Source organism: Oncorhynchus nerka, linkage group LG13 (assembly GCF_034236695.1).
Source record: "Oncorhynchus nerka isolate Pitt River linkage group LG13, Oner_Uvic_2.0, whole genome shotgun sequence".
Taxonomy (NCBI): domain Eukaryota; kingdom Metazoa; phylum Chordata; class Actinopteri; order Salmoniformes; family Salmonidae; genus Oncorhynchus; species Oncorhynchus nerka.
In genome coordinates this window covers 11298229-11323152 of record NC_088408.1, presented here as the reverse complement: position 1 = coordinate 11323152, position 24924 = coordinate 11298229, and the positions used below count along the sequence as shown (strand labels likewise).

The following is a 24924-nucleotide window of genomic DNA, read 5'->3' as shown; positions in this document are numbered from 1 at the left end:
TATTCAAGAAGAGATCAACGTGAGAGGATAATAATAAAATGTATATTTTCTCCTTGTTTGACCACAAGATTTTGAAGATATTGCTTCTACGGTAGTGTCCTCTCTAGTTGTGTGGCAGTGCCCACTCCATGTCAGACACAGACCCAGCCACAGAGAAATAGCCTGTGATTGCCTTGCTTTAAGTACACCCAGACAGTCTTCTCCCCTCTTGCCTTTCTCTGTTCTGCCCACTTGATTTACAAATAGAATGTACCCTTCCTTCCTTCCTTCCTTCCTTCCTTCCTTCCTTCCTTCCTTCCTTCCTTCCTTCCTTCCTTCCTTCCTTCCTTCCTTCCTTCCTTCCTTCCTTCCTTCCTTCCTTCCTTCCTTCCTTCCTTCCTTCCTTCCTTCCTCCCTCTCTCCCTCCCTCCCTCCCTCCCTCCCTCAGCTATAGTACCACTGCCATTCTTAGTGATGAGCAGTGATAAGTAATCATGAATAGGGAGATAGATACTTAAATACTTATGATAATAGTGTCCCCTACTGCAATGAAACACTTCATGGTCTGCACCTTTATGAAGAGATGTCAGCTAAGTTATGAGCGCTATTGGATCGACAACTGAACACAATTAGAATTGAATTGCTTGTAGTTAGCTTAGCTTAGCTGCCCTTGCTTCACTGCTTCTGGGGTGCAAGACGATCCGATCAGTGTCAAGTTTGCATCCATTACTGCGGTGAAGTGAATTTCTGTTTTTGTTGAGGTGATAACCACAGAACGGCCAGGCACTTCAGTATCAGAGATGAGTATTTCAACCTGGCCCTGGACTAAAAAAATACACATGACATTATTATTTTGGTTAATTCACCCGTTTTATGACACATTTTAATGGAGACTCGTGCTCTTTTAGGTATCATTTGATATAGTTGACTTCCATAACTCCATGTAATATTGTTATTTCGTCTGTATCTTTGTCTAACGCTGCTAGAAAGCGGACCATGAACAGTGGGTATGTTCGTTTGTTACTTTCTTTAGTTGGCATGAAGGCTCACCTCTACTGACCCCTAACTATTAAAGGCCACTTTCACCTCAAAGTGTTGCCTATTTTGGGATTGTCATCATACTATACTAAAGTAATTTATGACTATGTTTTTCAATAGATTTGTAGGTTCATCAGACACATAAGGAAGATTCAGAAGTACGCCTATAGTGAGAATTGAGAATCTTGATATTATTCTACATAGCCAGAGAATTACATTTGAAAAACAAATATTATTAAGTAAATATGCATTTGACTGAAAACCCCACGGACACATAGAACAAAGAACGTTATGAACCTGTCACAGACAAACACAGAGATGTTAAACTATGCCCCTGAACATCAATGAACGTTATGAACCTGTCACAGACAAACACAGAGATGTTAAACTATGCCCCTGAACATCAATGTACGTTATGAACCTGTCACAGACAAACACAGAGATGTTAAACTATGCCCCTGAACATCAATGTACGTGATGAACCTGTCACAGACAAACACAGAGATGTTAAACTATGCCCCTGAACATCAATGTACGTTATGAACCTGTCACAGACAAACACAGAGATGTTAAACTATGCCCCTGAACATCAATGTACGTTATGAACCTGTCACAGACAAACACAGAGATGTTAAACTATGCCCCTGAACATCAATGTACGTTATGAACCTGTCACAGACAAACACAGAGATGTTAAACTATACCCCTGAACATCAATGTACGTGATGAACCTGTCACAGACAAACACAGAGATGTTAAACTATGCCCCTGAACATCAATGTACGTTATGAACCTGTCACAGACAAACACAGAGATGTTAAACTATACCCCTGAACATCAATGTACGTGATGAACCTGTCACAGACAAACACAGAGATGTTAAACTATGCCCCTGAACATCAATGTACGTTATGAACCTGTCACAGACAAACACAGAGATGTTAAACTATGCCCCTGAACATCAATGTACGTGATGAACCTGTCACAGACAAACACAGAGATGTTAAACTATACCCCTGAACATCAATGTACGTTATGAACCTGTCACAGAAAAACACAGAGATGTTAAACTATGCCCCTGAACATCAATGATTTATGACAATCTTGAAATAGACATCCCATTGGTGCCTTCCTTCACCTTGTGCACACGATTCACGGGACTGGAATGCTTGGCTTGGTGCCCCTCAGGGACAAACTATGTGTCTGTGTGAACACATTTTCAAGTGAAAGTGCTAACTAGCTAACTAGTTAGCACTTTCTCTAAACAGCTAGTATTTTAGCTAACCCATTTAGTGCTTAACGATAGGGGGGGAAAAACCCTTAAAATATTTACTACACAGGGTATGTTATTATCTCTCATGGACAGATGTACGTAACATTAACAGCTGTGCAGCTGACACATTTATACAATATTTTAGTTATGGGTTTCCGAGATTATATATTATGTAAAATATATAATTTGTGTTAACTTTTTTGATGAAGCATCATTTGAAGACTTTAGGGAATTAACAGGAAACCGATGTGTTGGAACGATGCTCCCTCACTGTGGTGTTTTTTTGAATGTGTGGTTTTCTTTCCTCTCTGTGTTGTTTCTAACAGTCTCATTTCAAGAGTAAAAGAAATAAAAGAGGAAATGTTATTGAATCGGCGTTGATTCCAGAAGCTTCACACAATGATTCCAGAAGCTTCACACAATGATTCCAGAAGCTTCACACAATGATTCCAGAAGCTTCACACAATGATTCCAGAAGCTTCACACAATGATTCCAGAAGCTTCACACAATGATTCCAGAAGCTTCACACAATGATTCCAGAAGCTTCACACAATGATTCCAGAAGCTTCACACAATGATTCCAGAAGTTTCACACGATGATTCCAGAAGCTTCACACAGTGATTCCAGAAGCTTCACACAATGATTGCAGAAGCTTCACACAGTGATTGCGGAAGCTTCAAACAATGATTCTGGAATGAACATACAAAGCTGTAGAACAAAGCTATTTGGAATTTGTAAACCAACACTGGGATCAATTCACTGGGATCTATTATACAGTGGGATCTATTCACTGGGATCTATTCACTGGGATCTATTCTACAGTGGGATCTATTCACTGGGATCTATTCTACAGTGGGATCTATTCACTGGGATCTATTCCACAGTGGGATCTATTCACTGGGATCTATTCACTGGGATCTATTCTACAGTGGGATCTATTCACTGGGATCTATTCTACAGTGGGATCTATTCACTGGGATCTATTCTACAGTGGGATCTATTCACTGGGATCTATTCTACAGTGGGATCTATTCACTGGGATCTATTCTACAGTGGGATCTATTCACTGGGATCTATTCACTGGGATCTATTCTACAGTGGGATCTATTCACTGGGATCTATTCTACAGTGGGATCTATTCACTGGGATCTATTCCACAGTGGGATCTATTCCACAGTGGGATCTATTCACTGGGATCTATTCTATAGTGGGATCTATTCACTGGGATCTATTCTATAGTGTACACCTTGCTCTTGGTGGAACACTAGATACATTATTTTGGTCGCTTCTCTTTTCTCCTTGTCTATTTTCTCTATCTTGCTTTTCCCTTTTTTTCCGTGTGTTTAATTTCGGTTTCGGTAAAATCGGTTTGATCAAATGGGCAGCAAGCAAACGGAATACAATGTCCCCAGCCATTACTCTGATAATTTGAACACTCCCTGCAGATGCTCAGATAGAGCGGTATTAGAGTGTGGGGGGGCGTTGCCCGTTGTCGCGCCGCCAAGCCAAAGGCCACAGTTCACAGTGCTGATGTGTCGGCATGACAGGCTGCTGAAATACGGGCCGCTCCGCCCCTTTCCCAGCTCTATCCCTCTACCCCCCCCCCTCTCTCTCTACCCCTCTCCCTCTCTCTCTTCCCTACTCTCTCTCTTCCCTACCCTCTCTCTCTCTCTCTCTCTCTCTCTATCTAACTATCTCTCTCTCCACCCTCTCTCTCTCTCGCTCCCTCTCTATCTCTCTATCTAACTCTCTCTCTCTCTCTCTCTCCCTCTCTCTCTCTATCTAACTCTCTCTCTCTCTCTCTCCCTCTCTCTCTCTCTCTCTCTCTCTCTCTCTCTAACTCTCTCTCTCCGTATCTCCTCTCAACAACAGCTGGGATGAAGCAGGATACTCTTCCCTTCTTCCCCTTTTTAATTTAATTTTGATCAATCCTCTGTTTCCTTTTTCGTCCAGAGTTATTATACAACCACCCAGCTACAGTGTCAGTGGGATCTAGTTCACCAGCTGGTAGGCTTGGGGGCGTAGAGGACTGGGGGTTTGAACTCTGGGGGGCTGAGGGATTTGGGGGCTTCACTTGCTCCCAGGGGAACTGTAGACTGTACCACCAAATCACCAAACACAGATTGATTCTGAGACTTGTGGTGTATATAGATGGTTGATTGATGGGATTTAAATAGCACTTAAATAGCGAGAAAAGGACGTCCTCCCTCAGCAATGTGTAACGGCACCCGTTATCTTCCTTTAATAAGCTCTCTTTCTTTATTGAACATTATTTCTCACTCCTTTATAGGGGATATAGATAGCAACACTGTAGAGAGTTGGTGGGTTGTTATGCTAATGTTACGTCATCTTGTTTTTTCTTCATGCCTCTAGAGGTTGTTGAGGAGGGTGAGTAATAATACCATGTTTGTTTTTAAATCTTTATGTTTTCTTCAATTCATTGATATCGAAAGAGACTTTGAGGACTTTGACTCTTTTGAGATCTTTATTTTACATAAGATATCTTTTTCTTTACGGGTTTCACTTCACAACATTTCTTCGTCCACGGTACTGCGACCAAATGTTTCTCGTTTGTCAACTGAACGGGGGTCTAACACAGTTAGTCGTGTTGTACAGCATGACCTGGGTGGGATAACCTCTGACCTTTTGGGACTGTTTCATGTTGGTTGTGTTGTTGTTGTGTTCATTTGATTGTTTGTCTGTCTGTCCTCTCGTGGGGGTACTAGTCAAGCATGTCCGTATCCCAGATGGCATCATATGCCCTATATATTGCACTGCTTTTGTCCAGGGCCCATAGGGCTCCCACAGGATTCCCACAGGGCTCCAAAGGGCTCTCATAGGGCTCTCAAAAGGCTCCATAGGGCTCCATAGGGCTCTCATAGGGCTCCATAGGGCTCTCATAGGGCTCCATAGGGCTGTCATGGGGCTTCATAGGGCTCCATATGGCTCTCATAGGGCTCCATATGGCTCCCATAGGGCTCCATATGTCTCCATATGGTTCCATAGGGCTCTCATAGGGCTCCATAGGGCTTCATAGGGCTCCATAGGGCTCTCATAGGGCTCCATAGGGCTCTCATAGGGCTCCATAGGGCTCTCATAGGGCTCCATAGGGCTCTCATAGGGCTCCATAGGGCTCTCATAGGGCTCCATAGGGCTCTCATATGGCTCCATACAGCCTCATAGGGCTCTCATAGGGCTCCATAGGGCTTCATAGGGCTCCATAGGGCTCTCATAGGGCTCCATAGGGCTCTCATAGGGCTCCATAGGGCTCTCATAGGGCTCTCATAGGGCTCCATAGGGCTCTCATAGGGCTCCATAGGGCTCTCATATGGCTCCATAGGGCTTTATAGGGCTCCATAGGGCTCCATAGGGCTCTCATAGGGCTCCATAGGGCTCTCATAGGGCTCCATAGGGCTCTCATAGGGCTCCATAGGGCTCTCATATGGCTCCATACAGCCTCATAGGGCTCTCATAGGGCTCCATTGGGCTCCATAGGGCTTCATAGGGCTCCTTAGGGCTCCATAGGGCTCCATAGGGCTTCATAGGGCTCCTTAGGACTCTCATAGGGCTCCATAGGGCTTCATAGGGCTCTCATAGGGCTCCATAGGGTAGTAGTGCACTATATAATGAATAGAGTGCCATTTGGGACGCAGATGGTCCTTTGTCTCCAGACAATATTCTAAAGTGATGTCGTCCCCTCATGTCCTTTCCATCAGCTGCTCTAAGAGACCGGAAAAAGCTCAAGTGAATTCTCAGTCTTCTTGTCATTTTTATTTCCCGTACTCCGGTCAGATCAGTGCAGATGAAGGAAAGGAGACGAGGGGAGGATTCTACGTTAGACAATTGAGATGCAACATCCAGACTCTAACCTCCTGAGTTGTTCCCTCCCTCCCTCCCTCCTCCCTCCCCTCTCCTCCCCTACCCTACCCTCCACTCTTCTCTCCTCCTTCCTAGGCGGCCCAGGGGGGTGGACACCGGACCCTGCTCTATGGTCACGCCATCCTCCTCCGCCACTCCTTCAGCGGAATGGTGAGCATGTGGAACATCTGCCACCCTGACCCTCATACTCACAGTGGCCCACACGGCACCCTATTCCCTTTATAGTGCACTACTTTTGACCAGGCCCCATAGGGCTCTTGTAAAAAGTTGTGTACTTTAATTAGGAATAGAGTGCCATGTGGGACATACGTTTTAACAACTACAAACATTTTACTGAGGAGCTCCAGTGACTGATGAGCTCCAGTGACTGATGAGCTCCAGTGACTGAGGAGCTCCAGTGACCGAGGATCTCCAGTGACTGAGGAGCTCCAGTGACTTAGGAGCTCCAGTGACCGAGGAGCTCCAGTGACCGAGGAGCTCCAGTGACCGAGGAGCTCCAGTGACCGAGGAGCTCCAGTGACCGAGGATCTCCAGTGACCGAGGAGCTCCAGTGACCGAGGAGCTCCAGTGACTGAGGAGCTCCAGTGACCGAGGAGCTCCAGTGACCGAGGAGCTCCAGTGACCGAGGAGCTCCAGTGACTGAGGAGCTCCAGTGACTGAGGAGCTTCAGTGACTGAGGAGCTCCAGTGACTGAGGACCAACATCTGTGAAAGCTTTAGCAGTACCAGAGCTGTATTATCAGTGGATAGGTGTTGAATGAAAAGGTCACCAGACCAGACTGTATTACCTAAACATTAGAATGCAGAAGCTCTAAAGATAGCACGCCCAATGGCTTGAGATTTGCACACAATTTGAAATCATTTAACAGTTTATATTATGAAATCATTTAAAAGTATATATATATATATATACTGTAAATGCAAATGATAGAAATGAATCATGAAAGATGTAAATACATTTCAACAATTGTTTTCTTTCCTACCTTCTTGCAATGTCATACTGTGTGGCTTCTCAACAGTACCTGACCTGCTTGAAGACATCGAGGTCGTTGACAGACAAACTGTCATTTGACGTGGGATTACAAGAAGATTCAATAGGTAAGATTTATTACACACAGCCTTGCTCCCTGTATCTACATCTAATGGTGTTAGGTACCATTTATATTACAAACAGCCTTGTTCCCTGTATCTACATCTAATGGTGTTAGGTACCATTTATATTACACACAGCCTTGCTCCCTGTCTCTACATCTAATGATGTTAGGTACCATTTATATTACACACAGCCTTGCTCCCTGTATCTACATCTAATGGTGTTAGGTACCATTTATATTACAAACAGCCTTGCTCCCTGTATCTACATCTAATGATGTTAGGTACCATTTATATTACACACAGCCTTGCTCTAATGGTATAGAGCTTTCTGAATAGTCATTTTAGGTCGTCCTCCCTTGAGATTAAATAATTTATCTAAAGGAGAAGGAGACAAAACTCTGTGGGTATTACTGTATTACTTTAGTACCTTGTTGCGAAGAAGTATTGTATTGTGGAGTAATTACAATGTTTTCGATCCATCCTCAGCTTTTTCCTATCACAGCCATTAAACTGTTTTAAAGTCACCATTGGCCTCATGGGGAAATCCCTGAGCAGTTTCCTTCCTTTCCGGCAACTGAGTTACGCCTGTATCTTTGTAGTGACTGGCTGTATTGATAAACCATCCAACGTGTAATTAATAACTTCACCATGCTCAAAGGAATATTCAATGTCCGCTTTTTATTTACCCATCTACCAATAGGAACCCTTCTTTGAGAGCCATTGGAAAACCTCCCTGGTCTTTGTGGTTGAATCAGTGTTTGAAATTCACTGCTCGACTGAGGGACCTTACAGATAATTGTATGTGTGGGGTACAGAGAAGAGGTAGTCATTCAAAAAGTTATGTTAAACACTATTATTGCACGCAGTGAGTCCATGCAATTTTCTTTGTATCTTGTTAAGCACATTTTTACTCCTAAACTTAGCAAAGGGGTTGAATACTTATTGTAAACATTCATTTGTAAACATTTCGAAACACATAATTCCACTTTGGTATTGCGTGTAGGCCAGTGACAAAAATAACATCTAAATTCAGGCTGTAACACAACACAATGTGGAAAAAGTCAAGGGGTGTGAATACTTTCTGAAGGCGCTGTACACCGAGTCCCCATAATTTACATCATTTCTCTAACTCAGGCAACAACAAATGTGCTAAAGTTGCCCAATTAGCAGGAGGGTTGGGGGCAACTTCTTGTTGCGCGTGATGCTCAAGGTCAGAACACTGTCAGTCAAAATCCATACAACGCTGTGAAGCGGAGACCCTGAGCTCTGACGTCATGTATAGCATGTTACTGTACAGCCACTGAGCTCTGATGTCATGTATAGCATGTTACTGAACAGCCACTGAGCTCTGACGTCATGTATAGCATGTTACTGAACAGACACTGAGCTCTGACGTCATGTATAGCATGTTACTGAACAGCCACTGAGCTCTGACGTCATGTATAGCATGTTACTGAACAGACACTGAGCTCTGACGTCATGTATAGCATGTTACTGAACAGCCACTGAGCTCTGACGTCATGTATAGCATGTTACTGTACAGCCACTGAGCTCTGACGTCATGTATAGCATGTTACTGAACAGCCACTTAGCTCTGACGTCATGTATAGCATGTTACTGTACAGCCACTGAGCTCTGATGTCATGTATAGCATGTTACTGTACAGCCACTGAGCTCTGACGTCATGTATAGCATGTTACTGAACAGCCACTGAGCTCTGACGTCATGTATAGCATGTTACTGAACAGCCACTGAGCTCTGACGTCATGTATAGCATGTTACTGAACAGCCACTGAGCTCTGACGTCATGTATAGCATGTTACTGAACAGCCACTGAGCTCTGGCGTCATGTATAGCATGTTACTGAACAGCCACTGAGCTCTGACGTCATGTATAGCATGTTACTGAACAGCCACTGAGCTCTGACGTCATGTATAGCATGTTACTGAACAGCCACTGAGCTCTGACGTCATGTATAGCATGTTACTGAACAGCCACTGAGCTCTGACGTCATGTATAGCATGTTACTGAACAGCCACTGAGCTCTGACGTCATGTATAGCATGTTACTGAACAGCCACTGAGCTCTGGCGTCATGTATAGCATGTTACTGAACAGCCACTGAGCTCTGACGTCATGTATAGCATGTTACTGAACAGCCACTGAGCTCTGACGTCATGTATAGCATGTTACTGAACAGCCACTGAGCTCTGACGTCATGTATAGCATGTTACTGAACAGCCACTGAGCTCTGACGTCATGTATAGCATGTTACTGAACAGCCACTGAGCTCTGACGTCATGTATAGCATGTTACTGTACAGCCACTGAGCTCTGACGTCATGTATAGCATGTTACTGAACAGCCACTGAGCTCTGACGTCATGTATAGCATGTTACTGTACAGCCACTGAGCTCTGACGTCATGTATAGCATGTTACTGAACAGCCACTGAGCTCTGACGTCATGTATAGCATGTTACTGAACAGCCACTGAGCTCTGACGTCTGACGTATAACATGCTATACATGACGTCAGAGCTCAGTGGCTGTTCAGTAACATGCTATACATGACGTCAGAGCTCAGTGGCTGTACAGTAACATGCTATACATGACGTCAGAGCTCAGTGGCTGTACAGTAACATGCTATACATGACGTCAGAGCTCAGTGTCATGTATAGCATGTTACTGAACAGCCACTGAGCTCTGACGTCATGTATAGCATGTTACTGAAGAGACACTGAGCTCTGACGTCATGTATAGCATGTTACTGTACAGCCACTGAGCTCTGACGTCATGTATAGCATGTTACTGAAGAGACACTGAGCTCTGACGTCATGTATAGCATGTTACTGAAGAGACACTGAGCTCTGACGTCATGTATAGCATGTTACTGTACAGCCACTGAGCTCTGACGTCATGTATAGCATGTTACTGTACAGCCACTGAGCTCTGACGTCATGTATAGCATGTTACTGAACAGCCACTGAGCTCTGACGTCATGTATAGCATGTTACTGAAGAGACACTGAGCTCTGACGTCATGTATAGCATGTTACTGTACAGCCACTGAGCTCTGACGTCATGTATAGCATGTTACTGTACAGCCACTGAGCTCTGACGTCATGTATAGCATGTTACTGAACAGCCACTGAGCTCTGACGTCATGTATAGCATGTTACTGAACAGCCACTGAGCTCTGACGTCATGTATAGCATGTTACTGTACAGCCACTGAGCTCTGCGTCATGTATAGCATGTTACTGAACAGCCACTGAGCTCTGGCGTCATGTATAGCATGTTACTGAACAGCCACTGAGCTCTGACGTCATGTATAGCATGTTACTGAACAGCCACTGAGCTCTGACGTCATGTATAGCATGTTACTGAACAGCCACTGAGCTCTGGCGTCTGACGTATAACATGCTATACATGACGTCAGAGCTCAGTGGCTGTTCAGTAACATGTTATACATGACGCCAGAGCTCAGTGGCTGCAGTAACATGCTATACATGACGCCAGAGCTCAGTGGCTGTACAGTAACATGTTACATGACGCCAGAGCTCAGTGTCATGTATAGCATGTTACTGAACAGCCACTGAGCTCTGACGTCATGTATAGCATGTTACTGAAGAGACACTGAGCTCTGACGTCATGTATAGCATGTTACTGTACAGCCACTGAGCTCTGACGTCATGTATAGCATGTTACTGAAGAGACACTGAGCTCTGACGTCATGTATAGCATGTTACTGAAGAGACACTGAGCTCTGACGTCATGTATAGCATGTTACTGTACAGCCACTGAGCTCTGACGTCATGTATAGCATGTTACTGTACAGCCACTGAGCTCTGACGTCATGTATAGCATGTTACTGAACAGCCACTGAGCTCTGACGTCATGTATAGCATGTTACTGAAGAGACACTGAGCTCTGACGTCATGTATAGCATGTTACTGTACAGCCACTGAGCTCTGACGTCATGTATAGCATGTTACTGTACAGCCACTGAGCTCTGACGTCATGTATAGCATGTTACTGAACAGCCACTGAGCTCTGACGTCATGTATAGCATGTTACTGAACAGCCACTGCGTTCCAATTTAAGATCTTATCAGTGTCCAAATCTGCGTATACGGGTGCAGGTGTAAAGGTCTGTGATTTTCAAGGGCTACCTGTGACTCTACGAGACGTGCAGACTGGTTTCCATATTAATAGCTGACCTTGCTATTTAAATGTGCTGTGGCCCCCATAATAGAGGCACTATATCAACGTGAGGACGTTAAGAGCAGACAAAATGGTTGCCTTGGCTTTGAAACTGTTGATCTTTGATATTCGAAGACTTCAAAATGTACTGATCAACAATCCTGCAGGAAATAATTATATACTAACAACACTGTATGTATAAGTGGACTATGGACCACCAATTAAATTCAAGAAATGTACATGCCAGTGAAATATTTGAAGAAGTATGCATTTGTATTTCAATGGTAGACTTCTATATCTTTATATTTTTCATATCCTTATGAAGTTACAAATTATTTGTTACCATAGTTACCATAGTCTTATTGTAATCTTAGATCCCGAGAACCACATTGTGAGTGCACTGGCTAGCAACTATGTTAACAGTCTGTCACAAGAGAATGTGATAGTCTGTCACAAGAGACTATGATAGTCTGTCACAAGAGACTATGATAATCTCATCCAAGGCCTGTCGTCTGTCACAAGAGACTATGATAATCTCATCCAAGGCCTGTCGTCTGTCTCTCCAGGAGAGGCGTGTTGGTGGACCATCCACCCTGCGTCCAAGCAGAGGTCAGAGGGAGAGAAGGTCCGTATCGGAGACGACCTCATCCTGGTCAGCGTGTCCACAGAGAGGTACCTGGTGAGTATCTATCAATCAACCAGTAAACCAATCAATCCGTCCACAGAGAGTTACCTGTGAGACCCAAATGGAACACTATTTGCGGCCCTATTGTCACCTTTCAGTAGGTGTGAAGGTAGGTGTGAAGGTAGGTGTGAAGGTAGGTGTGAAGGTGGGTGTGAAGGTAGGTGTGAAGGTAGGTGTGGAGGTGGGTGTGGAGGTGGGTGTGAAGGTAGGTGTGGAGGTGGGTGTGAAGGTAGGTGTGAAGGTAGGTGTGAAGTTAGGTGTGAAGTTAGGTGTGAAGGTAGGTGTGAAGATAGGTGTGAAGTTAGGTGTGAAGGGGGGTGTGAAGGTAGGTGTGGAGGTGGGTGTGAAGGTAGGTGTGAAGGTAGGTGTGAAGGTGGGTGTGAAGGTGGGTGTGGAGGTGGGTGTGAAGGTGGGTGTGAAGGTGGGTGTGAAGGTGGGTGTGAAGGTAGGTGTGAAGGTAGGTGTGAAGGCAGGTGTGAAGGTAGGTGTGAAGGTAGGTGTGAAGGTAATTCTATGGTTTTAAGTTCCTCTAACTACTCACAGCCTCTCATATGGCCAGAGGCAGTTTCGCAACACATAAAGGGATAAAACAGCAATGAGAACCACATCGATCCTAAAAACTCTCATAAATACCGTCTAGTCTTCGCTACCCGACTGTTTCTGTATTCAACAGTGTTTTATCGCTGCCTCCCCCAGACAACAAGTTGGCTAAAGCCTGAACAGATTGTCACGCTGGCAATATACTCTCACCTCCTTACAGACAATATCAACATGCTATTGCTCGTACTTTGGTTCAGACGGTTTGTTTTGAGTTAGACAGAGAACATTAAATCTGTTGTTCAGTTCACAGACTGTGGATCATTGCTCATTTCTCCAGCTCCTATATATTTTTTTCCTTTCAGTTTTTCACTTGTTGGTCTGTATTTCTGCTGGGTTGATTGATTTCCATGCCAAGTCGTTTTAATATCTGAATATCTGTAGCACCGACCGGGCCTACCTCCCTGTTAGAGACCACAGGGGAAAGATTGAAAGTCCAAGTGGGGGGGAAATTATGTGTGTTTTGGACGGATTATGTGCCTCACTGACCTCAGTGCCGACTGATTGATTGAGCAGGCCAGGAGGAGACCCAGGTCTTAGATCAGTTTGGGTTGTCTTGCCAGAGCAAGCTAAGAGACTAGGATTCAGCAGAGACAGCACAAACAGATCTGAGACCTGGCTAGGTAATGACAAGACAGCACAAACAGATCTGAGACCTGGCTAGGTAATGACAAGACAGCACAAACAGATCTGAGACCTGGCTAGGTAATGACAAGACAGGACAAACAGATCTGAGACCTGGCTAGGTAATGACAAGACAGCACAAACAGATCTGAGACCTGGCTAGGTAATGACAAGACAGGACAAACAGATCTGAGACCTGGCTAGGTAATGACAAGACAGCACAAACAGATCTGAGACCTGGCTAGGTAATGCAAGACAGCACAAACAGATCTGTGACCTGGCTAGGTAATGACAAGACAGCACAAACAGATCTGAGACCTGGCTAGGTAATGACAAGACAGGACAAACAGATCTGAGACCTGGCTAGGTAATGACAAGACAGGACAAACAGATCTGAGACCTGGCTAGGTAATGACAAGACAGCACAAACAGATCTGAGACCTGGCTAGGTAATGACAAGACAGGACAAACAGATCTGAGACCTGGCTAGGTAATGACAAGACAGCACAAACAGATCTGAGACCTGGCTAGGTAATGACAAGACAGCACAAACAGATCTGAGACCTGGCTAGGTAATGCAAGACAGGACAAACAGATCCCACATCACATCAATCCACTTGAAATAGTCCTGTAAAAACAGTTGTCAAGTCTTGAACCCCTCAGCCCAGGACAACCAGTGGCATTTATCTGGCTGATGAGCTGACAACGATTACCAAACCTTCCATAACAAAGTCATCACTTACAGAGAGATGACACCTGGAGAAGAGCCCCCTAAGTAAGCTGGTCCTGGGGCTCTGTTCACAAACACAAAGATAACCCACAGAGCCCCAGGACAGCAACACAATTAGACCCAACCAAATCACGAGAGAAAAAAAGTTAATTACTTGACACATTGGAAAGAATTCACAAAAAAACAGAGCAAACTAGAATGCTATTTGGCCCTAAACAGAGAGTACGCAGTGGCAGAATACCTGACCACTGTACTGACACAAAATTAAGGAAAGCTTTGACTATGTACAGACTCAGTGAGCATAGCCTTGCTATTGAGAGAGGCTGCCGTAAGTAGACCTGGCTCTCAAGAGAAGACAGGCTATGTGCACACTACCCATAAACAAAATGAGGTGGAAACTGAGCTGCACTTCCTAACCTCCTGCCAAATGTATGACCTTATTAGAGACCAATAATTCCCTCAGATTACACAGAGCCTCAAAGAATTCGAAAAATAATTCAATTTTGATAAACTCCCATATCTACTGGGTGAAATTCCACAGTGTGCCATCACAGCAGCAAGATGTGTGACAAGTTGCCACAAGAAAAATGCAACCTGTGAAGAACAAACACCATTGTAAATATAACCCATATTTATGTTGATTTATTTTCCCTTTTGTACTTTAACTATTTGCACATCGTTACAACACTGTATATAGACATAATATGACATTTGAAATAATTTGAAACTTGTGTGAATGATATATTTACTGTTCACTTTTGTTTGTTTATTTCACCCTTGTTTATCCATTTCACTTGCTTTGGCAATGTAAACATACGTTTCCCATGTCAATAAAGCCCTTTGAATAGAATTGAGAGAGAGAGTGAGAGTGAGATAGAGAGAGAGAGAGAGAGAGAGAGAGAGAGAGAGAGAGAGAGAGAGAGAGAGAGAGAGAGAGAGAGAGAAAGAGATGCAAAGCATGAAACATAGAGAGCGGTAGAGTGTGCTGGAAGCATTTGGAGAGGAAATGTGTAATTATAACATAGCTACACTCAGCGGTGCATGACTTTCAACTCTACCAAAGGAAAACATTCATCTGATTCATCACCCTACTGACAAACAATCTACTGTTCCTCAACCATGGAATGAATACCACACAGGGGTTATTCCCCGAGTGATGAAGAACTGTTGGTTTTCTGATATCATTGATATGACCCATCCCAGTATACTCTCTTTTGCCTATGCCTAATTTCATTCTGAACATCTTTGAAGGTTGTTGTTAGAGCCGTTGTCTCTATGCTGGAGTCCCAGAGCCTGTCTGTGTGAAGCTGTTTGTTGTGGATTAAACTGGTGTTGGCAGTCTCATTGTGATCAGTAGGCCACGGAATCCCTTTGAGCTCGACAATCTCTTCTCCCCAGCAAAGACCAGCCTGGCTTGAGATCTGAATCTGGAGCTGATGCGGATCCTTAGAGAGGGGCGGATGGTCGTTGTGGCAGTAATGCACTGTAAAGGCTTTAAGCAGTGTCCAAACACTGTCAGGGTTCAGACAAAGTCATAAAATGCCAAGTAGCTTCACAGGCCCAGTGGAGTCAAAAACATGATTTCCCTGTGTTTTATATACACTGAGTGCACAAAACATTAGGAACACCTGCTCTTTCCATGCAATGGACTCACCAAGTGAATCCAGGTGAAAGATTTGATCCCTTATTGATGTCACCTGTTATATCCCCTTCAATCAGTGTAGATGAAGGGGAGGAGACAGGTTAAAATGGGCAGGACAAAATATTTAAATGCCTTTGAACGGGGTATGGTAGTAGGTGCCAGCCGCACCAGTTTGAGTGTGTCAAGAACTGTAAAGCTGCTGGGTTTTTCACGCTCAACAGTTTCCCGTATGTATCAGTACTGGTCTACCACCTATAGGACATCCAGCCAACTGGACACAACTGTGGGAAGTTGTGGAATGCTTTCAATACCTTGTAAAGTCCATGCCCCGACAAAATGAGTCTGTTCTGAGGGCAAAAGGGGTTGCAACTCAATATTAGGAAGGTGTTTCTAATATTTTGTACAATCAGTGTATAGTTCCACACTATGAAGTTGACATAATGCTGTGAAATTGTGAAAATTATGATAATGCCCTTTTAGTGTTAGAGCTGTTTGAAAAGACCATCTGATATTTCAGCCTGTTTTAGTGGGATGGATTTTTGGCCTGCCTGGTGACATCACCAGGTGGTAAATTAGTTAATAGACCAATAGGAAAGAGACTTCCAAACCTCTCTGCCAATAACAGCTAGTTTACAGTTCTCCACTCCCAGGCAGTCCGAGCTAAATTCTTCCATGAGAAATTGCTCGTTGCTAAGAAGCTATTCTATTCTTTATTTTAATTGGAAACAATCCCAGTGAGGTACTTAATTGTCACCCAGAAATGATTTGATATTGAGATAAAAATGGCTACATTGGACCTTTAAATCTCTCCTTTACCAGCCCCCATATCCCCCCCCTCTCTCTCTCTCTCTCTCACTCACACACACACCTACACACACACACACACACTCCACTGCTTCTAACCCCATGCTGTTTCCTTTCTTCCAGCACCTGTCCATCTCTAGCGGTAGTTTCCAGGTGGATGCCTCCTTTATGCAGACTCTGTGGAACGTCCAGCCTACCTGCTCAGGAAGCAACGTGGCTGTAGGCAAGTACACCACGACTCAATTATACAATTATAATTTCAGGTTAGTCCTTCATGATGAACTAGGACATATTTAGTTGTTTCAGGAATGTGATGTACTTTACGCTGCTTTGTGACATACACCCTTGGGGAAAGCAACCCATACACCCCTGTGAAACCAACCCATACACCCCTGGGGAAAGCAACCCATACACCCCTGGGGAAAGCAACCCATACACCCCTGGGGAAAGCAACCCATACACCCTTGGGGAAAGCAACCCATGCACCCCTGTGAAACCAACCCATACACCCCTGGGGAAAGCAACCCATACACCCCTGGGGAAAGCAACCCATACACCCCTGGGGAAAGCAACCCATACACCCCTGGGGAAAGCAACCCATACACCCCTGTGAAACCAACCCATACACCCCTGGGGAAAGCAACCCATACACCCCTGGGGAAAGCAACCCATACACCCCTGTGAAACCAACCCATACACCCCTGGGGAAAGCAACCCATACACCCCTGGGGAAAGCAACCCATACACCCCTGGGGAAAGCAACCCATACACCCCTGTGAAACCAACCCATACACCCCTGTGAAACCAACCCATACACCCCTGGGGAAAGCAACCCATACACCCCTGGGGAAAGCAACCCATACACCCCTGTGAAACCAACCCATACACCCCTGGGGAAAGCAACCCATACACCCCTGTGAAACCAACCCATACACCCCTGGGGAAAGCAACCCATACACCCCTGGGGAAAGCAACCCATACACCCCTGGGGAAAGCAACCCATACACCTTTGGGGAAAGCAACCCATACACCCTTGGGGAAAGCAACCCATACACCCCTGGGGAAAGCAACCCATACACCCTTGGGGAAAGCAACCCATACACCCTTGGGGAAAGCAACCCATACACCCCTGGGGAAAGCAACCCATACACCCCTGGGGAAAGCAACCCATACACCCCTGTGAAACCAACCCATACACCCCTGGGGAAAGCAACCCATACACCCCTGTGAAACCAACCCATTTTTATATATTTTTTTATTTTACCTTTATTTTACTAGGCAAGTCAGTTAAGAACAAATTCTTATTTTCAATGACGGCCTAGGAACATACATACACCCTTGGGGAAAGCAACCCATACACCCTTGGGGAAAGCAACCCATACACCCTTGGGGAAAGCAACCCATACACCCCTGGGAAACCAACCCATTCACCCTTGGCGAAAACAACCAACCCATACACCCTTGGGGAAAACACCCCTGGGCAAACAACCCATATACCCCTGGGCAACCAACCCATACACCCTTGGGGAAAACCCATACACCCCTGGGCAACCAACCCATACACCCTTGGGGAAAACAACCCATACACCCTTGGGCAACCAACCCATACACCCTTGGGGAAAACAACCCATACAGCCCTGGGCAACCAACCCATACACCCCTGGGCAACCAACCCATACAGCCCTGGGCAACCAACCCATACAGCCCTGGGCAACCAACCCATACACCCCTTGCAAACCAACCTATACACCCCTGGGCAACCAACCCATAAATCCTGTGTAACCAACCCATACACCCCTGGGCAACCAACACATACACCCCTGGGTAACCAACCCAAACAGCCCTGGGCAACCAACCCATACACCCCTGGGCAACCAACCCATACACCCCTGGACAACCAACCCATACACCCCTGTGAAACCAATCCATACACCCTTGGGCAACCAACCCATACACCCCTGGGCAACCAATCCATACACCCCTGGACAACCAACCCATACACCCCTGTGAAACCAATCCATACACCCTTGGGCAACCAACCCATACACCCCTGGGCAACCAACCCATACACCCCTGGGTAACCAACCCATACACCCCTGTGAAACCAATCCATACACCCTTGGGCAACCAACCCATACACCCCTGGGCAACCAACCCATACACCCCTGGGCAACCAACCCATACACCCCTGGGCAACCAATCCATACACCCTTGGGCAACCAACCCATACACCCCTGGGCAACCAACCCATACACCCCTGGGCAACCAACCCATACACCCCTGGGCAACCAACCCATACACCCCTGGACAACCAACCCATACACCCCTGGGCAACCAATCCATACACCCTTGGGCAACCAACCCATACACCCCTGGGCAACCAACCCATACACCCCTGGGCAACCAACCCATACACCCCTGGGCAACCAACCCATACACCCCTGGGCAACCAACCCATACACCCCTGGGCAACCAACCCATACACCCTTGGGCAACCAACCCATACACCCCTGGGCAACCAACCCATACACCCCTGGGCAACCAATCCATACACCCTTGGGCAACCAACCCATACACCCCTGGGCAACCAACCCATACACCCCTGGGCAACCAACCCATACACCCCTGGGCAACCAACCCATACACCCCTGGGCAACCAACCCATACACCCCTGGGCAACCAACCCATACACCCCTGTGAAACCAATCCATACACCCCTGGGCAACCAACCCATACACCCTTGGGCAACCAACCCATACACCCCTGGGCAACCAACCCATACACCCTTGGGCAACCAACCCATACAGCCCTGGACAACCAACCCATACACCCCTGGGCAACCAACCCATACACCCCTGGGCAACCAACCCATACACCCCTGGGCAACCAACCCATACACCCCTGGGCAACCAGCGGGTGTAAGTCTATTAATAAGATCATCAGATCATCACTGAGGCTAGTATGGTGTGAACATTTCACCATAACTTCAAAAGATCCCTATTGACCTTAGAATCTTGTGTTTATCCAATAGGATTCCTGTGTGGTGGTCACGTGATGCATCTTTGTCACGGGCATGATGAGAGTCTGACCATACCTGGGTCAGAGGCCAGCGAGATGGAGCAGAGGTACACTAGGCGTCCTGTCTGCCATTTTAACAGTATGTTAGAATATGTCCTGAAGACCAGAGCTAGGTGGCTCTTAACCCTACTATTAAGGACCATTTTAACAGGCACTTACAGTTATGTTTTATGATTTAAGAGAGCTTTAAATGAACTGGCATGACATTTTATGACCATACTGTTGAATCGTTTAGAGAAATGGGATACATAGCCGTCCCTGGTCCTCAATGAATCTTGATCATCATCCACCTTTTTATAAATATCTCTGAATGTACATTGGTGTCCATATTTCTCTATTGAGGCTTGTGTCAAAATTAAGTGATTTTTTTTGGTGCATATTTTAATTTAATTTGCTGTACATTTTATGAAAGTACAGACTAAGAGCTTCATAATGGTATATCATACATTATAAATTGGGTGATTAAAACCCTGAAGGCCGTGGTATATCAGACTGTATACCACAGGTATGACAAAACATGTATTTTTACTGCTCTAATTACGTTGGTAACCAGTTTATAATAGCAATAAGGCACCTCGGGGGTTTGTGGTATATGGTCAATATACCACGGCTAAGGGCTGTATCCAGGCATTCTGTAGTCTGTTGTGAGTAAGAACAGCCCTTAGCCGTGGTATATTGACTATATACAGTACCACACCTCCTTTAAATGTATAGTTGACAAGCAGGAGAAAATGCCCTTAGAAAGATTTTGAGATTTTCACACTTCCTCCAGAACTCTCCTTTGTGTACGCCCTATTCAGCATCCTTCACACCCTCTTAAGCCTTAGCCCCACCCACCCACACATAACCCATGTGAGTCAGCATGGTATTGTCCTCCAGAAAGTTGTCTCTCTACTTAATTAAACCCAGCAAAATTCAGGGCAGCAATGTTTGTTGCGAACTGTAGCAACACTGTTGCAGTTCTGCCTAGCTATATCTTTCCAAAAATCCACAGTAGCAAAGATGATCTCTATACTGATCAAGGAAGAGCCCGTTCTGTTATTAACATAAGCCTGTGACATGACAGAGCCATGTGCTTTCTCCTTGACTCAACTAGGCTGATAATTCTACGTTTTTATTCATATTTACAGATCCCATACACGTTTTTATTCATATTTACAGATCCCATACACGTTTTTATTCATATTTACAGATCCCATACACGTTTTTATTCATATTTACAGATCCCATACACGTTTTTTAATTAAGCCACATGAAAGTTCATATATTCAAGAAAAAAAATCTAAACAATACCAATAAATATATGCATACAGTAGCAGTCAACAGTTTGGACACACCTACTCATTCAAGGGTTTTTCTTTATTTTATCATGTAGAAATAGTACAAATAAAGAAAAACCCTTGAATGAGTAAGTGAATCCAAACTTCTGACTGGTACTGTATATATATACATTTTGGGGGGCCCTTCTGTGGGTGCAGGGTAGCCTAGCGGTTAAGAGGTTGCTGGTTTAAATCCCTGAGCCAACTAGGTGAAGTGTCTGCCGATGTGCCCTCAAGCACTTAACCCTAATTGGTCCTGTAAATTACTCTGGATAAGAGTGTCTGCTAAAATACAAAATGTTTAAATATAAGTCAAATGCCTCAGATCCTGTAACTGGTCACATTTAGTTTTAGTTTTAAAATGCACTAGGAAGAGAGTCTTTTTTTATTGCAAAGTCACTGTGTTTAATAGAGACAAATGTCCTGGTTTAAATTGAACTTCGTCTGTTTTAAAGGATCCAGACCTGACTCCTCTCCTCCCTCTCTTTGTCCACAGGATTGTGAACTATGAGATGGGTAAAGGAGCATCCAGGGCCCGCTCTCTCTGGAGGCTGGAGCCCCTCAGGATCGGGTGAGCTGATACACATGCAGCCACACACACAAACACCGATACCTAACCCTACCTCACACTCTCTAGTTTCTCCATCTCCCTGCCAGATGCTCACTCACCTAGACGCCAATATGCTTTCAGATACTTTTTAGGGTAGTGATACTTTTCACTATAACCCCATCAGGTACTTTAACCACTATAACCCCATCAAGTACTATAACCACTATAACCCCATCAAGTACTATAACCGCATCAGGTACTATAACCACTATAACCCCATCAGGTACTATAACCCCATCAGGTACTATAACCACTATAACCGCATCTGGTACTATAACCCCATCAGGTACTATAACCACTATAACCCCATCAGGTACTATAACCACTATAACCCCATCAGATACTATAATCCCATCAGGTACTATAACCCCATCAGGTACTATAACCACTATAACCCCATCAGGTACTATAACCCAATCAGGTACTATAACCCCATCAGGTACTATAACCCCATCAGGTACTATAATCCCACCAGGTAATTTAACCCCATCAGGTACAATAACCCCATCAGGTACTATAACCCCATCAGGTATTATAACCACTATAACCCCATCAGGTACTATAACCCCATCAGGTACTATAACCACTATAACCCCATCAGGTACTATAACCACTATAACCCCATCAGGTACTATAATCCCATCAGGTACTATAACCCAATCAGGTACTATAACCCCATCAGGTACTATAACCCCATCAGGTATTATAACCACTATAACCCCATCAAGTACTATAACCCCATCAGGTACTATAACCCCATCAGGTATTATAACCACTATAACCCCATCAAGTACTATAACCCCATCAGGTACTATAACCCCATCAGGTATTATAACCCCATCCGGTACTATGACCCCATCAGGTACTATAACCCCATCAGGTACTATAACCCCATCAGGTATTATAACCCCATCAGGTATTATAACCACTATAACCCCATCAGGTACTATAACCCCATCAGGTAATATAACCACTATAACCCCATCAGATACTATAACCACTATAACCCCATCAGGTACTATAACCACTATAACCACATCAGGTACTATAACCCCATCAGGTACTATAACCACTATAACCCCATCAGGTACTATAACCACTATAACCCCATCTGGTACTATAACCACTATAACCCCATCAGGTACTATAACCCCATCAGGTAATATAACCACTATAACCCCATCACGTACTATAACCCCTATAACCACATCTGGTACTATAACCACTATAACCCCATCAGGTACTATAACCACTATAACCCAATCAGGTACCATAACCCCATCAGGTACTATAACCACTATAACCCCATCAGGTACTATAACCCCATCAGGTAATATAACCACTATAACCCAATCAGGTACTATAACCACTATAACCCCATCAGGTACTATAACCCCATCAGGTACTATAACCACTATAACCCCATCAGGTACTATAACCACTATAACCCCATCAGGTACTATAACCCCATCAGGTATTATAACCCCATCAGGTACTATAACCCCATCAGGTATTATAACCCCATCAGGTACTATAACCACTATAACCCCATCAGGTACTATAAACCCATCAGGTATTATAACCCCATCAGGTACTATAACCACTATAACCCCATCAGGTACTATAACCACTATAACCCCATCAGGTACTATAACCCCATCAGGTACTATAACCACTATAACCCCATCAGGTACTATAACCACTATAACACCATCAGGTACTATAACCACTATAACCCCATCAGGTACTATAACCCCATCAGGTACTATAACCACTATAACCCCATCAGGTACTATAACCACTATAACCCCATCAGGTACTATAACCCCATCAGGTATTATAACCCCATCAGGTACTATAACCACTATAACCCCATCAGGTACTATAACCACTATAACCCCATCAGGTACTATAAATCCATCAGGTACTATACCTCCATCAGGTATTATAACCACTATAATCCCATCAGGTTATAAATGGTCACTGGAAGTTAATTTCACAGCCCACACACATCCCGGTTCCATCTTCCATCAGTGTTCCACAGCCCACACACATCCTGGTCCCATCTTCCATCAGTGTTCCACAGCCCACACACATCCCGGTTCCATCTTCCATCAGTGTTCCACAGCCCACACACATCCCGGTTCCATCTACCATCAGTGTTCCACAGCCCACACACATCCTGGTCCCATCTTCCATCAGTGTTCCACAGCCCACACACATCCTGGTCCCATCTTCCATCAGTGTTCCACAGCCCACACACATCCTGGTCCCATCTTCCATCAGTGTTCCACAGCCCACACACATCCTGGGCCCATCTTCCATCAGTGTTCCACAGCCCACACACATCCCGGTCCCATCTTCCATCAGTGTTCCACAGCCCACACACATCCCGGTCCCATCTTCCATCAGTGTTCCACAGCCCACACACATCCCGGTCCCATCTTCCATCAGTGTTCCACAGCCCACACACATCCTGGTCCCATCTACCATCAGCCTTCTTGTCTCTGGGCTTAGGTGACAGCCATGCCACACAGTCTGACTTTTCGTTTGTACTGAGATATTTTGAAACAATGGATGTGTTTCATTGTGAAAGGATGCTGAAATGCCCGAGGCAGCAGCTGTATATCTCTTTGTTGCAAAAGACAGCGTACATCAATGTCTCTAGATTGAAATAGACATTGCTATGTCAGACACATTTTGACTCCGTTGTTCCCCTTCTGCCATTGGAAAAGGGTTATAGGGACCACTGTAGAATGTAGATTAACATCTGTTTGGGTTCATCCCCTCTTTGTGATTGGTCAGTTGGAGCGGTAGCCACATTCGCTATGGGCAGGCGTTCCGTCTGCGTCACCTGTCTACTGGTCACTACCTGGCGCTGACCGAAGAACAGGGTCTGGTCTTACAGGAGAGAGAGAAGTCTGATATCAAGTCCACCTCTTTCTGCTTCAGGGCTACCAAGGTTTGTTCCCGACAAATACCAACACTCTTAATTAAGTCTTTTAATCAGTCTTTGTCTTTCACAGTAAACATTGTTTTACATTTACTCACAGAAAGGTGGATTGTGGGTAAAACTAGGGCTGTGATATTTTTTTTCCATAGCAAAAAAAAAAAAAAACACGAAGCCTGCTGTATGTAAAATATGGTGTACTATAGCTTGGGAAAATGCATAACTGTGACTCTGGATGACAACATAATGATGTTTGATTCCAACATTAGGGCTGTTAAATCCATCCCGGCCGTAGGTTAAAACCATGGTATTTTCTAGAGAAAAGACTGTACCGTGCCTGAAGAAGGTCAGAGCAGACACACCTATATTTTTTAAGAGCACGTCAGATTTATCCTTTAACTTTTAAAAGGTCATCCTTGTAC

At 44.8% G+C, this 24924-nt stretch overlaps 1 pseudogene; it reads left to right on the top strand.

The window, feature by feature from the left end:
• Positions 1 to 24924, top strand: part of LOC115140370 (ryanodine receptor 3-like) — a 310457-nt pseudogene that overhangs the window by 60440 nt on the left and 225093 nt on the right.